Source organism: Tamandua tetradactyla, chromosome 6, assembly GCF_023851605.1.
Source record: "Tamandua tetradactyla isolate mTamTet1 chromosome 6, mTamTet1.pri, whole genome shotgun sequence".
Taxonomy (NCBI): domain Eukaryota; kingdom Metazoa; phylum Chordata; class Mammalia; order Pilosa; family Myrmecophagidae; genus Tamandua; species Tamandua tetradactyla.
In genome coordinates this window covers 626,901-640,702 of record NC_135332.1, presented here as the reverse complement: position 1 = coordinate 640,702, position 13,802 = coordinate 626,901, and the positions used below count along the sequence as shown (strand labels likewise).

The 13,802-nt window shown below is 33.9% G+C and overlaps 2 pseudogenes; both read left to right on the top strand.

Annotated features, from left to right (window-relative positions):
* Positions 1–1,441, top strand: part of LOC143685762 (olfactory receptor 2T8-like) — a 59,722-nt pseudogene extending 58,281 nt beyond the window's left edge.
* An 8,271-nt stretch (positions 1,442–9,712) lies between these two features.
* On the top strand, positions 9,713–10,646 carry LOC143685761 (olfactory receptor 2L3-like; annotated as a pseudogene).
* The last annotated feature ends 3,156 nt before the right edge of the window (positions 10,647–13,802 follow it).

The window sequence follows — 13,802 nt, the reverse complement described above, 5'->3', positions numbered from 1 at the left end:
GAAGCTTTCAAGGATTTTTTTAGATGTATAACTCTCTTGTCAAGTACCTAGCTATTATGTGTTCAAAATCCTTGGACTTGTTTCTAAGAATATTAACTATAAATTATGTAGAGCAGTCACAAATATTAATTAGTAACTGTGGAAATCATTTTTTCCTGTCCATATGTTTTGGTATCTGAAACAACTAAGTCATATTTAAATAGAAGTGGGAGTTTGACAAGAATTTTATTTTTTATCCATTGTATCATTTAATCCATACTCACCTTGAAAAGCACTTTTTATGGTAACCTTTCATTACTAAATGAAAACATTTAGTAAATGGGGGTGCAAGGGTAGTTCAGTGGTAGAATTTCTGCCTGCCATGCTGGAGAACTGTGTTCAATTCCTGGCCCATGAACTTCCCAACCCAAAAATGAACAAACAGGCAAACAAACAAAAAACAAGCACAATATTAAATAAATGGTGCTGCAATAATGGGACACTCACATGGAAAAAAAATGAAAAGTGATCCCAGCCATACTGCATATAAAAAAAATCCATTTAGCAAATGGCAAATTAAAGATTTGATGTCAGTTTCATTATATTCATACAAGTGAGTTTGCAAAACTTCTGTAATTCCAATGGAGAATTTTTAAATCTGAAAAATGCCCTTTGTAATTTTTAAAATATCTTAATTTGATAATATGTATTTAGCACAAGGGTCCTGTTTTAACGACTTTCATTTGTACCACTCAGTGACATTAATTACATTCACAGTATTGTGGCAGTTGTCTTCAGTTGCGTTCTGGGAAATGCCCTCATGACTCTGCTGATTCACAATGAACCCAGCCTTCGCATGATGTAATTCCTACTGAGCCAGCTCTCCCTCACGGACATGATGCTGGTTTGCACCATTGTGGCCCAGATGGCAGCTGACTTTTTAACTGAAAATAAGTACATCTCTGCTGGATGCGGATAACAAATCATCCTCTTCCTCATGCCAGATGGTGGGCAGTCCTTCCTCCTGACAGCCATGCCCTTCAACTGCTACGTCACCCACTGCAATACTTTATCCTCATGAGCTGGAAATTATGCCTGAGCATGATTTTGTGGTCTTGGTTTCTGGGAGCAACCGATGGGCTTATGCAGGCTGCCATTACCCTAACCTTCTCATTTTGCAAATCACATGAGAATGATCATTTCTTCTGTGAGCTTCAACACTGTTGCACTTGGCTTGTGCTGACACATTTATCTTTGAGTATGCCATGTATATTTGCTGTGTGTTAATGCCTCTGGTCCCAGTCTCCTTAATTATGACTTCCTAAATACTCATTCTAGCTGTTGTTCTCCACATGCAATCCACAGAAGCCTGCAAGAAGGTTTTTGCCCAAAATTCCCATTTTATCTGGCTGTGGCAGGACTCTTTTATGGAGCTGCTATTTTTATTTACATGAGACCCTAACTCTACAAGTCAACTAAGCATGATAATACTGTGTTGACTTTGTATATTATCTCTGCACTGAATCCCCTAATTTACAGTCTGAGGAACAATGAGGTCAAGGAATTCCTATGCATCAGTGTATTGCCTTACCTCATGAGTAAGATTAATGTACCCTGATTTCTAAAGCTATCCAAAGTGATTGACTCAACACACAGCCATCCATCCTGAGCAGACTTCTCTCTGGTAATCTACCTGTGTACTTGTCATTGTGGGTCCCATGAGATTGATTCTGCTCTGAGACCCCAACAAGAGCTTCCAAGGTGTGGAAATTCACCAAATACATCTACAGTTTCCATTCCCATTCCCTACACCTACATTTGTCACCCCAAGGGGTAGTTGGAACTCAGGATCTAAAATATCTTACTTTCCTGTAGAAAATTGTACTAATTCCTTTCCCATATCAATAAGGGCTTTTGTCTCCCTTTCATTATAAATTTTTTTTATTCACTAATAAATAAACACTGTGCTCTGGATTATCAAGGATTTACTGTTTATTTACTAAACCATGTGTTTAACCTTCACAAAAGACCATTCTTTGATGTAGCATTGTTTTGCAAATTCAATGTACTTTCATTAATTTTAGATAATTCTTTATGCCAGTAATTTTGAATCATTTTCACTTTGAAAATGTTTACAGTAAATACACATTACTATTAATTTAAAATATTTGAAAAATTAGGTATTATCTAGAATAGTGCATAATAGTACATTAGTGCATGTTTTAAAAATATCATAGACGATAGTAAGTAATACTTCAACTGCCTTTTAATACACATTATTTTATCTGATCTTTCCTAGCATAATGGAAAACTTTAAATGTACAGTACATTTTACCAAAAAATTAAAGGAAAAAGTTATCAAAAGTTCATGAACCATTAAACATTTCAGCCAAATCAATAACATTTAATATATTTTAAAATAAATTGATTTAACAAAGTAAATACATGCAAATATATTTGCATATTTTAAAAGTATACTCTTTCCATCTTATTTTGATTTCTAGCTGTGTTTGCCAATTCAGTTGCTGGCAAATGAGTTAAAAAGTACTACTATGATAAGACACACTTTTTCTATACATTTATTGAATATGAGTATACAAACATAGAAAATTTCAGTGCAATAATATTTTTTGGAGTGAAATGAAAAAATATTTGTCTTTTTCCCCATTGAATTGACAGTTCCCAGCCTGTGAAAACATCTGAAAATGTTGTAAAAACCTTTCTAACCCCCCCAATACATGCCCTCCTCCAAACCTGGATCTGGCCTATGACCATCCAACCTTATATACTGATTCATCTTCCATCATTCCAGTCTCATTGGGGCATTGCCAAGTGAACAGAAAAGATTATTAAATAAACATGCGAAAAGAGAAGTGTACAGTAAATGGTGCAGATTTGTCTCCAAAGACACACCTATGATATCAACACCAGTACTGACAGTGAGGATGTGCTTTTATGTAAGAAGCCTTTGCCAAAGTCTGCTCAGGTGAATCATTTGGAGCTACCATGAAATGAAACAGGCTGATTCTAAGTTTCAGTTTTATGGGAAAGAAACATACAACTGACTTTGAAGAACTTTGATACAAGTAAGGAACAATTGGTCTTTCTATAGAACTAATATAAGTGACTGAAAAATCCCAAATGTCTTTAACAAAGATATGTCAAATTAAATATTTATTTTGCTAAAGAGTATAAAATTTCCATGTACATTTCTTTAAAAAATAAAAATCAAGGACTAACTGACTATTGGGCACTTTTTAAGACAAAGTTCTGTTTGTGCCTAAGCCATTAGTTCTCTTCCTTTCTGGGAAGAACTTTTCAAGTCACAAGTAATCTACTCCGGAGTGAAAATCAAAAGTGATGAAGTCAAATATACTTCAGTGGTTGATGTTATGTATGAACTACTGTTGCCACATAAATGAAAAATAGATATTTGAAACTTGATAATAGTGAGTGATCTATGCCAAAATATAAATAGATTTGAAATAGATAAAAGTACATATGATAGAATACTTTCTTTACCCTGACTGACAAAAGAAATGAATTGCAGTTGTATATTTGAAAGGATTAAAAGATATATAAGATTTAACACATTGGATAATGTAGAAAATAGAATTCTAGTACTTGAGGAAAAAGGGTTTTTTGAGAAAAGCATATAGTAGGTGGTTTATATGTGGCTTGAGCAGGTTATAGAATCTCTGAGATAGAGCTGAATCTCTGAGATAGAGAATGTTTGAAATATATTTCATATTCTAAGTGTTTGCATGCAACCACTTCATGTGATTATTTATGTTTCAGTCAATGTTAACTTATCTTCAAAATGTGGTTGACTATACGGTAAGAAATGATACTGTAGTCGAGGTGAACAATTCAAAGAACTCCTCAGCTATGTCAACCAGAGTTACAACTCCAGGCATTGTCAAATGACATCTGGGGGACAAAATTATGCCCAATACGAGAACTAGCACATCAACTGATAACATACATAAAATGTATTATGTACTCACTAAGAACTACCTCTTTTCGTTTATAATACCTTTTCAATTTGTAGAATACTAGGTCAGATGGTTAAATTCACTAGACTTAAGTCAAATTCCCAGTAAGTGGCAGTGCTAAAATGTGATCGGAGGTTTGAAGCCAAATGCTGTACAGTTTACTTGTGAAATGTACAATATCAAGCCATCTCCCATACTGGCACACATTCAAAGAATATATTCTAGTAATATATGTCCCTCTGTCTCTGTTTCTGTCGCTCTCTCTCTCTTTCTCTATACATATATATATGTATATAGAGAGAATTATATGTTGCTCTTTGTGTTCATATAATATATAAATTATTATGTTAACATGGAAAATATTATGGAAATATATTCATAAGTACAAACTCTAACCAGGGCATCCTGGTTAGAACTGAAAATAGAATTATTTTATGTAATTGGAAATATAATTTTTAAGTAATAAATAAAATAATAAATTTCAAAAACCACTTTTTTAATGTTTAAAGCACTCAAATAAAACGCGATTTTTTAAATTCTTCTTTTTCATTCTTATCTTGTAATTGTCTGAGGAAAGTTTTGGTGGAATGAGGGATCTCATAGAGGATTACATTCCCAGAAGCTTAAGAAAAGTAGAACCTTCAGCACATATACCTGAGGTGGTTAAAAATACTAAACCACCAAAGCAATTGCCCTGGAAAATTTGTCATTTACGGGTAAGAATTTTTCCTGTCTAAGAGGTCATAGTCAAAAGAAAGGGAAGTGGAGTTTCAGAATGGTTTGGGTAGAACTCTGGATGGAAACCAGAAAATATAAATTTAGCCACTGTTCTGATACCAGGTCACTGTTTGATCTCAAATAAATGATTTTGAAACTTTGCAGTTCAGTTTCAACTACATGACAATGAAAATAAATGTGAACTATCTCTAGCAATAGTAAAAACATGAATGCTAAAATTGGGGCAAATTTTCTCAAGTCTTACCTCAAAACATCAAAAGGGGGAATCGACAGAAATGAGTCTATGCTAAGGAAGTAATTACAGAAATGTTACATCCAAACGAGCAGCAATTAGAGATTTTTTTTCCTCTTGACAGATTATATGTTTATGCAACATGGTTTTCAGAGATAATGGGTTCTTATCTTTCTATAAAGGGATATTTTTATTGAAAGCAACACCTGACTTGGACTCCATTAAGAGACCACAAGGAGGGCGGGCCGCGGTGGCTCAGCGGGCAAAGTGCTTGCCTGCTATGCCGGAGGACCTCGGTTCGATTCCCGGCCCCAGCCCATGTAACAAACAAACAAAATACAATAAAACAAGAAAATGTTTAAAGATGTTTCCCTTTCTTCCATCCTTCCTTCCTTCTCTCTGTCTTTCCTTCCCTTCCTCCCTCTTAAAAAAAAAAAAAAAAAAAAAAAGAGACCACAAGGAAACAATAATATGTGAGTGATGATATAAGGATTCTACTCTCCCATTCATTTGAAACTGGGAATTTGTGAATTGTTGCACAGAACAAGTAAGAATATGGTAAAACTAGAAAACATATGGAAGCATGACTCTAAGGACAAGGTGCTAACATGTGCAACTTAAAATACTAAAATGATTTTATTAGGTCATTAAATAACTGTTCGCACACATTTTCCACCATGTAGTACTTTGCATCAACAGGGAATTCATTGGTTGTATACTTTGTATGGATAGCATAGTAGGTGAATATATCTCTATAAAATAGCATTAAAAAGAAAAAATAGAGAATTCATATTGAAAGCTACTTTGAAGAACTTTAGTGTGGATAAAAATGAGCCATCCTTATTTCTGATGCATTCTCTCTCATAATGGGTGACTATCTTAGTAGCTGATGGTTTAGGCAAAGTCTCTTAAATTCCATGAATTCCAGCTTTACTTTTCTCAAATGTAGACATCCTCAAAACTTGTTCTCAGGCATGACACACACCTGCTGTGGATGTCAGGTGGAGTTGGGCAATAAGAGCCCATCTTTCCCACTCCCTGTTTAGAAATGGCATATACCGAGTCTTGTTCTTTGTCCATCTACTTTGTAACTATGCAAAGGAAGACGTCTGCTATCAGAATTTTTAGGGTGATTGAAAGAAATACATATGAACATATTGTAAACATGATATAAATAGTTATTTAGTTACTAACAGTGGTTGGAAGCAGAAGAAAAGGAGCAAAAATAATCTAACAGAAATGTGCATGCACATTTTTCTTCACTTTAAAAATTAAAACAATTAATGGATATGAATGAATCTTTATTAGGAAGATCTTAAATTTTAATGAAATCATATCACATAATATTAAGAATTTAAGATGAGTGTAAATTGTAAAATTGAAAAGTTACCATACCAGGATCAACTTTAAGGTTGATAAAACATTTAATATTTCTTTGATCTTCTTGAAAGTCTTTTACCACATTCTCTGACTTTTTATTAACTAAAATATTAGCAAAAACATTAACTATTTTAGAGATTCTGCCATGGAAAGCCCATTTTAGGTTAAAAAAAGTTTTACTTGAAATGTCACTTGAAATTCAGTGTACAGTATAGAATATTAAACTGAGATAAAATATATAACTTATATCAGTATGAATTATTGATACTATTGCCAAAATGATGTTTGAAATTACTTTTACTATTGCTGCCTGTTTGAATTTGCTAGGGCTGCTATAACAAAGTACCAGAGACTAGTTGTATTAAACAACAGAAATATTTTTGTCTCACAGTTATGAAGACTAGAAATCCAAAACTAAGTTGTTGGCCTGACCTTGCATCTTTTAAGGGGATAATCCATTCCATACCACTCTCCAGGCAGTTTTATAGATTAAACTGTATTTCTAAAAAGATCCTACCCTGTGGCTCAATGAATGTGATCTCATTTGGCAACAGTAGCTTTGAAGATGCTATTAAGTTAAAGTCAAACTGGACTAAGGATGGGCTCTTAATTCACTAATACTGGTGACCTTATAAGTAGAGGAAATTTGCACGGCTCCTCTACCAGAAGCCTGGAGAGTGCTATGGAATGGATTATCCCCTTAAGAGCTGCAAGGTCAGACCAACAACTTAGTTTTGGATTTCTAGTCTTCATAACTGTGAGACAAAAATATTTCTGTTGTTTAATACAACTAGTCTCTGGTACTTTGTTATAGCAGCCCTAGCAAACTCAAACAGGCAGCAATAGTAAAAGTAATTTCAAACATCATTTTGGCAATAGTATCAATAATTCATACTGATATAAGTTATATATTTTATCTCAGTTTAATATTCTATACTGTACACTGAATTTCAAGTGACCTTTCAAGTAAAACTTTTCATTTTCCTCAATTAGTTATTGGAATTTATCAGAGACTACACAATAATCAATAATTAATTGAATAAACACTGATGACTCAGGACATATCATTTATCTTTCAATTTAGCTGTGTATTTGAATGTTTCTTTTCTAAACAAGTTTATTTTTAAAATCAATTCTAATATTTTATTCAAGTAAAGACAAACACATGGAATTAAAATTCCACAATGTAAAATAATGGTCACATTAACACCCATACCCACATACACAGAAGTATCAAATGCTTTTTAATTTAACTGCCTCTTCAATACTTAGTTTTATGTTTCCAAATATGATTGATGCAGATTCCAAAATCCTTGACCATAGGTTATTGTGGATGAGTTCTCCCTCAGAATCACAACCAATATATCACTCCTTCAATACATTCTCTCCATACAGTTATGTCCCACTTGGATTGTGGGACTTTTACTTCTGTGCTCTGTCTTCTAGAATTGATTGTTTATATGTAAAAGTACCATGCCATGGCTAATCATGATGAAACTTGATAGCTGTTATTTTAAATATGGGCTAATTTTTATTTTTATTTCATAATATGCAGTTTATACCTGATATTTAGAATTATCGAGACAATGCCCTCAAGAAGGCATTTGGAATTTCCAAGGAAAAAATCATGCAATAACATAGCTGTCAATCACATTGTTGGATTATTTGCATTTTGTTTCAATGTTGGCTTATTTTTTCCATTCAGAGAAATATTAACAATTTCATCTCCTTATTTTTTCTATACATTTTGGGAACTGCTAGGATCATCTGTTTGTACTTCTGCATTGGTTTCTTGATTTTATAATTTTTCATTTTTTCCTCATTCTCTATATTTTATTTTACTTTCATAGACAGTCATATGTAATGTCTTTTAAGTCATTGAATCAAATCACTGAATCAATAATTTCTATCAGCTGTATATTCTAATTTTCAAGGGCACTTTCTTGTTCCATGGTACTGCTTTAAAGCAGTAAATGATATTTATTCTGCAGATTTACTATTTCTTTTGAGTCTCACAAGACATTACTTTCCATTTTTTAAGAGTATTTTTCCCATACTTTCTGTTTGTATTCTTAGTCAATTTTTACTATGCGAGTTTATTAAAATTTCTCACCTTCATGGTGGAGGCTTCCTCAAAAGACTTCTCACAACTGTACTTAGAATAATATTTCAGTAATACAATGTTTGGCTCAGCCCAGTTTGCTTGGGATTTTAACAATTTTGAAATCTCAACACCCTAGGAACTCCATTAGTCCCAAGCAAACAGGGAAGTTTTATGGAACAATTGAAGTACTCTAAGATTTTCTTCCAAAAAACAATTTAACCACCTTCATGATTTCTTTGATATGACAGTTTCTTTTCCATTAATTGAATAAACCTTCCTCCACTCAAATGCTATTAGCAAGATGTATGGAAATCCCTCATCAAAAATTTCTTCTTCTTTCCTTTCTCTTGAGATAATAACAACATATTTTCTTCCATTTCCATGATTTTAGTTGTGTTTTCACACTAAAAAGTAGTAATAAATAATAAATATGTGTAATCAAACTATCACTTTTACCTTTGACTGGTACAAACTTTATATGTATGTAATTCACACACACACACACAAAGAAGTAAGTGGGAGATGAGACCTTAAATTATTTAAGATATTTTACCCCTCATAGTTGGGGAAACTTGAGCAGTATCATGGGGACTAAAATGCATGTGCCTTACAGAAGGTCTATTGACAAGTCTCTCCTATGAAAAAGCAAGCAAGTGAGTTGGGAAGATAAAAGGACAATTAATGGAGGAATCAAAAATTAAGAGTAGAATTTGCACTTGATAAGAGTAGGCAACAAATAGTCACACATTTATGATCCAAAGCCAAATACTGGTAAATGAATTTTAAATTGTCATGTTTGGCATAGTGATTTCAAGAAATAGGTCTTGCTTCTCATGAGAAATAAGTTGCAGTTCTGTGTGGCTACTCAAATCCTGAATATGCCGTACAATGAATCAGTCATTTATTCATGGGAACTGATTCCCAATTTGTATATACTGTGTTTAAGTACAATGTTTGAACTTCTCAATCTTTGAACGACAGACAGAAAATCATCTATCATTCTTAATTGGTAACGGATATTTTATTTTATTGCTTCTTGGTTACAAAATATTTTGAAGGTAAATACTTGTACTTTTAACTTGCATCTTTGTGTAAAGGGGTGTGGTTTCTTGTTCAAAATAGGGAAATTTAATGATTCAGTTAGGGAGCTGTGTATGTTCTTAGAAATTCTGTGGTTGGACTAAACATAGAATCTTTTTTTAAAAATTTAACTAAACAGTTCACTATTCTTTATTTTCCTTGTATATATTGTCTCTTCCATTAAGATAATCCAATGAATATTCCATGGAGAATTATAATCATAAAAGAACTGATTTAATCTTACTGAGGTTGTTTCCACTAATGATGAATTGGCCTATTCCTCTTCCCTCTTATTCTAATTTTCCTAATGGCTATGATTGGCAACTCCTCTGTGATCCTCCTCATCCTCTCGGATTCCCATGTCTGCGTTCTCATGTATTTCCTACCTAGTCAGCTCTCCCTGGTTGACCTAAATTACATTTCCACCATTGTCCCGCAGATGGCTTCTGGTTATCTGTTTGAAAACAAGTCTATCTCCTTCACTGGATGTGGGCTTCAGAGTTTCTTCTTGACTTTAGCTGGTGCTGAAGCTCTGCTCATGACATCTATGGCCTATGACTGTTATGTGGCAACTTGTGTACTACTCCACTATCCCATTCATATGAGCAAAGCTATGTGTGTGCTGATGACCACAGGCTCTTGGATAATGGGCTCTGTCAATGCCTGTGCCCACACTGCATATGCACTTCACATCCCTTATTGTTGGTTCAAGGACATAAATCATTTCTTCTGTGATGAACCAGCCATGCTGACTCTGGCTTGCATGGATACTTGGGTCTATGAGTACACAGTGTTTGTGAGCACTGCCTTCTTCCTTGTGCCTCCTTTCACTGGCATCACATGTTCCTATGGCCAGATTCTCCTGGCTATTCACTGTTTGCAGTCACTGGAAGGGAAGAAGAAGGTATATTCAACACGTAGTATCCACCTCACTGTGGTGACTTTCTACAATGCGGTCTTTACTTACACTTATCTGCACCCAAGATCCCTCCATTCTCCAACAGAGGACAAGGTTCTTGTTGTCTTCTACATCATCCTCACCCCCATGCTCAACCCTGTTATTTACAGCTTGAGAAACAAGGAGGTTTTGGGGGCTCTGAGACAAGTGACTCAGCAAATGTGTTCTGTCAATGGTTAGACAATTTATTTATTAGTCTCCAAGATGCAGGTGCATGACCATTCTGTCATGCTTAAAATCAAGAAAAATTCTATTACAGGTTTAAAGACAGGGAAAACATATAAATGATTAAAAATGAAACTAAAAAACAATTTTCTCTTCTTATGTCATACTTTGTGTTTGCTTTGTACTGACTTTCCCCATCAATATAAAGAACATATTTATTAAAGAACATATTTATTAATATGTTGAAATGAAAATGGAAACTGCATAACTTGGAGTTACCACTCAGCATAACAACTCTATTATGTTTAGTGTACCTCTCAATATCATTACATTAGTATAATAGAGAATAACTGTTTTAGGGAAGACAGTGTGTATTTGAAAATGAAAGAATACTTTATTTATTTCTGTTGTTATGTGCCTTTAAGAAGTTTATATATAGCTTTCTTCCTAAATTTTGGGTGAGCTGATACATATATATAGTGATTAATCAGAGAGCTCATCAAGGATTTAGAATTACTTACACCAATATAGAGGAAATGTGACAAATTTATGTCCTGAAAGGGAACCAGGATTTATCTGGGTGAATGTTGGGGAACTGATTTATTAACAGATCTACTTTGGACTCAAAATTTAGGGCTGTGGAGGAGCCAACTAGGCAATAGAAGAAGTGGGGCACTTCAGGTGGCCCTTTAATTATCTACTTACATTGTTTTAATGAGTGAGCTATAGGAACATATAAGATGCTAATTTCAGGCACAATGCTTAAGAAAGGGATATGGGATATGGAAAAAAATAGAAATCATTTCATTTCCATTTTCTTTTAATCTTCAAAGACATATGAGGACCCAAATTTGACAGAGACTATGAATGAAAGAAGAAGAAATAGACCATTTGTCACGAAGGGATTTGTAAATCTACTTGGCAAGCATTGGTGCCCCTGGGCTCTGATGATCCAGTGTGACCAAGAGCTGAGTAGAAACCCCATCTCTTCATTTCCATAATGAACACAATGGCAGCAACATTTGGGGAAGTCTGAATGTTCTCACCCTCCTTTTCCATTGCAAGTGCCCCTCATCTTTCAAATTTTCTTTGATGGAGTCTTGGTGGAATCTGGTCATGACTGTGTTACACTGATTGTACACTCCAAGCATGATTCCATGGTGATCTTGTTTCTCTTTAAATGCAGATTGACCTGTAGTTGCTTCTGAAGTAATAAAATTAAAATTAATTTTCATGATGTCACTTTTCTTAGTGTAGTGCATAATTATCTCCATTATCTACATCTCCAGGAGCAAATCCCAGCACACCATACCTGCATTTTTTTTCTCTACATGCAAAATTAAATGCAAGTTTCTGAACAAATGATAACCTGTTCAAACTTACACAATTTCAATTTCAGTTATGCAATTGCCTGTTTCTAAAATACATTACCCACTATTCTCACATAAGTTTCCTTGGTTGAACAGTTTATCATTTCTTACATTTCTCAAGGCAAAGATCATCATTTTCATAAGGAAATTTTCTTGGACTTATATGTTCTGTATTCTGCCTCTCTGCTGTCAATTATGCCAATATTTTTAGTAATGAAGAACATTACCCAACATTATTGTCATCATTTTATTAGTCCATATTACTTCCTGGACCTTTAGCCATCAATGGTTTAGTCCTTTCTTCTTCTTGTGCCTAGATCTTGCTTAATGACTAACTAATCTACCTGTAAAATATTTGCTCCTCAAAGCATAACTTGGGAATTCTTGCAGATTATGCTTCCATATAATTATTAGACTCAGTTTCCAAATGCTCTGCCAAAACATATTGGTGTTTTGAGTGAGACTGCATTGAATCTGTATATTAATTCATGGAGAAATGAATTCTATTCAATACAGACTCTCAATTCATTCTAAAATACACATCAACTGAGAATATGGGACTTTATGAAGACATGGGTAAATTAACATAATGGGATTTATTTTGCATGAGAAAAAATCCTCTTCTCCTTAAACCTTAAAACAGATATTTAGTTGCTGAAGCTGCTTCCCTGGCAGATTCACCTCTTCTTTAAATGATATCATGTGACAAGGTATTAGTCCATAAAAAAAAATTGAACATGGATAATCAAAAAAATGCTGCATTGACAGTCATGAGACATGACAGCCATAACAGGTCTGTGCATCTATTTCCTTATCTTGCAACTATCTTAACTCCCTATGTGAACATTGTATAGACAACCCTGTGTAAAATACCAATGAACGGAGTCATTGCAATGGCGATTTCACTAGCAATTACAATTACATCGATTTTACTTTCTACCTTGGATAAATTTAAACTACTAATATAATGTATACACCATGAAATCAGTATAATATGCTGTTCTGAGGTAGAATGCAAATTACATTTAAGAAGTTATTTGATATCCCAAGTTTTCCTTCCCAGGTCATCAGAGACCACAGACAATGGAGTATCAATTGATGTTACATTGGTTTCTTACAATTTTCATGGTAGTTCAAAATAGAATAATTTGAGTACATTTGAATTCTTAACTTTGTCATAATTTTTAAATCACTTTATTTTTATTCAAATATCATGAACGTCAACATCCCACAAGGTAAAATGATGGCCCCACAGCCCACTACTCCTCACTACAGAATACACTTCCCAGAGGAAACAACTTCAAATAATTTTTACTAATTTTTTCTATTTTGTCAATATATTTTCATGCAATAGATTTTTTCCCCTAATGCTTGATTCCTAAATCTCAGATGCCATCCTGCGGCTCTGACCACTGTGGGTCTTCTACCTAATCCCTCCTCATATAGCACCTTCACATACTTTCCCTTTATCCCATCTTCCAAACTTATTTACAACCCACTGTGTGTCTTCTACCCAGGACATTTATTTTTTGGTTCAGCGTGAGTGCTACAAAAGCTGAAATTTAATTTGTCTGAGTATTATTTTTGGTGAGTTTTCAAATTTGGAATAATTTTATCCAAAATATATACTCACGCCTTAAAAATGAATAGTATTAATATAATTAGTATGAGCTTTTTCTATTAGTTTTATTTTCTGATTCATTTTCTTCTAGTATTTCACTTTTATCCTTCATGATTTCATAGCATAATATCCAGATTATCTCTCCTGGATTAATTAGAGATGCCCTGTGCAGGTTTTCTC